This window comes from Pseudopodoces humilis, chromosome 7 (genome assembly GCF_049639895.1).
Source record: "Pseudopodoces humilis isolate 2021_Gansu_Grassland_sample_001 chromosome 7, ASM4963989v1, whole genome shotgun sequence".
In the NCBI taxonomy this organism is placed as follows: domain Eukaryota; kingdom Metazoa; phylum Chordata; class Aves; order Passeriformes; family Paridae; genus Pseudopodoces; species Pseudopodoces humilis.
This window is the reverse complement of record NC_142206.1, coordinates 16,935,253-16,939,635: the sequence shown is the minus strand read 5'-3', so window position 1 is coordinate 16,939,635 and position 4,383 is coordinate 16,935,253.

Below are 4,383 nucleotides of genomic sequence, written 5' to 3'. Positions count from 1 at the left end.
CGTCACCTGACCCGCCCGGCCCCGCCTCGGGGCAGCGCAGCGGAGCCCTCTTGCGCATGCGCCCGTGCGCGCACCGGGAGGGGCGGGGAGCCGTGCTGCGCGTGCGCTGTCCCGCGCTGCGGCCGCCGCAGCGGGGCACGGCGCTGCGGGAGCGCCACGGCCAATAGGGGGCGCCGCGGCGCTGCGGCGGAGGCGGGCGGGCGCGGGCGGGCGCCGGGCCCCAGCCCGCCATCTTGTGCCTGGGGCGCCGCTCCCGCACGGCCGGGGTGCCCCGCGGGCAGTGCGGGGTGTGCGGGGCCGCGGGGCGCTCCTCGACCCCCTCTGCCAGCCTTGGAGACCGTGTGGGAAAGGGAACGACTCACTGCCTCGCCTGGCTCCAATGGTTTCCCAGAGCTTGCTGATCAAGCGCAGCCCTTTCCGGGAGAACAAAAGCAGCTTTAATAGTCATCCGAGTGCTGCTTCGGGAGATAAAATCAGATTATTTCAAAGCCTATTTAAATAACATAACTGTTTCCCGTTGTTAAGGCTGTTTCCTGTTGTCAGGATCTGCTGCACAATTTTAGCCCTTAATTAAAATTCTAGTGCGGATTTCGGCAGCTGGAAATAGAACAGTGCAATTAGGAATGCTCCAAATATAGCACCAGCTTTGCTTTTTTTTTTTTTTTTTTTTTTTTTTTTTTTTTTTTTATATCATCTTCTTGCAGTGGGAACAGCCTCATCTTTTTTATTTCATAGAATCATAGAACGTTGCAAGGTTGAAAAGAGCCTTAAAGATCATCTGGTTCCAACCCCCTGGCATGGCAGGGATACCTCCCCCTAGACCAAGGTGTTCAGAGCCCCATCCAACCTGGCCCTGAACACTGCCAGGGATGGGGCATCCACAGCTTCTGTGGGCAACCTCTTCCAGTGTCTCAACATGCCTAAAGAATTTCTTCCTGATTTCTAACGTAACTTTTCACTCTTTCCACTCCAATTTGTACCCATTACTCCTTGTCCCGTCACTACAGCTCCTTATGAGTCCCTTGTCAGCTTCCCTGTAGGCCCCTTTCAGATACTAGAACGTTCCTCACAACATTCCCTTCCCCAGGCTGAGCAACCCTCACTTTCTCAAACTGTCTTTGTAGGTCAGGTGCTTCAGTCCCCTTATTAATTTCATTACCCTGGTGTTGACTTGCTCTAACAGCTCGCTCCATGTCCTTACGCTGGAGACACCAGAGGTGTGTGCAGTACTCCAGATGGGGTCTCACAAGAGTGGAGTAAAGGGTGAGAAACAATTCCTCACTCTGCTGGACACTCCTTTTGATGAGGCCCAGGACATGGTTGGTTTTGCATGCATTGCTGGCTCATGTTCAGTTTTTTGTCAACCATCACCCCCAAGTCTTCCTCTGCAGGTAAAAATTCTTGATGTTATTACAACATTACAGTCTTGACATCATGAGGGCAGGATGGAAGGAAAGGAGTGTTAACAAGCTTCACTGATATTCTTGCACTATAAATTCACAGGCTATTAAATTAGTTTTGGGTGAGTCATCAGGAGTTGCAGTTTTACTCACCATGGATTTCATTCCAAGACCTCATCTAGTCACAATAATTTCAAGGAGATCAGACAATCAACATTATTGCCTCTATGAAATTTGTATCAATAGAAAAAAAAATAGTAATATTAATTCAGAAATACTTGAGATTTGGTTTCCCCTTACAGAGGGGAAAACAAATCTCAAGTACGAGTATCAAACGTTCTAGTTACAGGGAAGCTGACAAGGGACTCATAAGGAGGTGTAGTGGCGGGACAAGGAGTAATGGATACAGAGATGCGCAGTGACTAAAGCAAGCACCGTCCCTTCCTGCTGCCACTTTCTAACTTTATTTTTTACTTTCCTGCTTTATTATTCTCAGAAAACCCGCACAGAAGCTAATAACTTATCTTTATCCACCATATTAAGCCATTCTAAGCATTTTTTCAAGGATTTATTGTTAAACAAGCTTCCCCCGGTCCTTGAGTCGGTGCCTGCCGGTGGCCGGGAAGCGGCACGGCAGTGGCGGCACCGCCACCTGGCGCACGTCTCCGGAACGACAGGCGGCCTCGGGCCGGGGACGGGCGGGGTGGCTTCCCCGGGGACCGCCGCGAACAGGCTGGCAAACACAGTCGGCGGCGCGTCTGCTGTCAGCGTAGTAATTAAAGCGGGAATGTAAGCCGTGGGAAAGGTGAGAGAACGAAAAGTCATAAAACCCTCTTATTTGCAACATATGGGCATCGTTAAGAAAAGGTTGAAAGGTAATCAAGGAAGTTATAATGACAATAAATTGCGTTTATCTTGTAATAAACATTTAGACGTCAGTTTCTCCTGTATCATTCTTTCATTCTCATTTTGAGTCTCTTCTCTGTTGTTCCCAGTTCTTCATCTACCCTTCACATTTGTGGTAGGCCCATTTGCCTCTTTTTATGAATTTTTAAGAGCTTAATATCTCCAAAGACATTAGGTAAAAATTGATTCAAACCAGACAGCTGGTTGTAGATGTCTGAAGGCAAACAAATACACATCCACATAGTGGGATTGCTTGAAAGTTATCAAATAGACATTTCCCCCTAGGCTGGCTCCAGAATGTGTAAGTGTAGATAGCACCTAAGCTTTTCTTCATAAAATCAGAAACCAGTGTTTCAGGGTGGCAGAGGAGGAGAGTAATGCACATGATGCTGCCCTCAGTGAGGAACAGTTGCTGCCTGATTCCTGCCAATTTAATTCTGTGCTTGTTCAGAAACCCAGAAGGGACACTTCAAAGACTGAGGAGAATCTGATGCTATGGGGAAAGTGAGGGAACACAAAGCTCAGGTGGATAATGTCTAACTTTCATTAGGTGTTTATTTAGCACTCAGCATTGGGGTCTGACTCAAAAACTGAAACCTATCAGGTGGCACTTTAAATATGTAAATGGAAGCAATTAGTGTGGTGAGATAACTGCATCTGTACCTCTGTAAAAATAGCACACTCTTAGGAAGGTCAGGCCTCCCATTTTTTCAGGTAAGGTACCTGTTGGAATCCTTCAGTTCGGAAGTAAACTTCAAATTCTTTGTTACTTCATCTCTTCCCTAGGGTAAGCTCACAAGTGAGTTGGTTACATTCCGTGCCATTTTGAGTATCTCTCTTGATACTGGGAGAGCTTCCACAGTCGTTTAACCCCATTGGTTTATAGTGTCTTACAAAAACAGTGAAGTCACAAGAAGGTTTTAAAATGTACTCTTAACTGTACAAAAGCTGGTGCATAAAAGCAGAGTAGTAAATCACAGCTGGGATTTGCCTGTTTCAGAGATATTCACCTGGCCCTGCAGAGGATCTCACAGTGAACTGGCAAAACAGGTTAAGTTGTGTAGGTATTATGAAGATACAAGAGTACTATGGGATGACTCTGCATCACTTCCACTTCTGGCTTGGATCTCAGGCATTATCAGCCCTTTTTTTGCCATGTCCTCATAGGACTTTAGATGCCACACAAAGGGACAATTCTGTTGCATTGGGAAAACAACTTTTGTGAAATGCAGAGCCCAATTCCACCATCATTTCTTACTCAGTCTTGCCGAGCTGACTTGAAGTTAATTGCAGGTGGGGGTGACAATGGAGAAGGCCAAAGGGATCCACTGCTTCGTGCATCTAGCCCATACCAGAGTTCAAGTGCAGAAAAAGGAATGGGATGTTTCAGGCTTACAGCTATAGAAAAACCCTTGGAGTCCTGATGTGCTGAGCACAGCTTGTTGGGATGTATGCAGACTTACACGGGGTCTGGACACAGTACCAAACACCAAACAAGAGACTGTAATGTTAATCTTTTGTTCATGGTGCCAGATCAAGGTCGGCAATGTACAACTGGGCTGAAACAGGAACATGGAAATCCCAGATGGTGTTCGGACTGGCTGTAGCAAACAATAATTTCCACTTCAATGGCATACAGGGTACTCAGAACAAAAGTTTTTGCGTTGCAAGCTTTAATTAATCCTCACAGTCTAGTTGGGGTACAGAAGAATTCCATCCCCCATCACGGAGGAAACATAGCACCAGCATGAGTCACGGCAACTCTGGAGCAGCACACAACAACATTACCCTGGAATTTCAGTCAGGATGGATCCTGCACTGAGACTAGAAGAGGATAAATTGAAGAGAGAAACAATTAAATACAGACTGAAGATCAAAATCAGTGCTGCCTCCCTCCTGACACCTCTCCATGAAGCGAGCTGTTCAGCAGGCAGCTCACCACCCTCACAAGCACTGCAGAATTTCATACTCCACTGTTAGAGCAGCTGATTGAGCCAGATGAGTATTGGCAAAATCGTTGTTGGAGCAATTGTGGGGGATTCTACCAGCAAAGCCGAGAGCACTGCCGAGCAGCTAA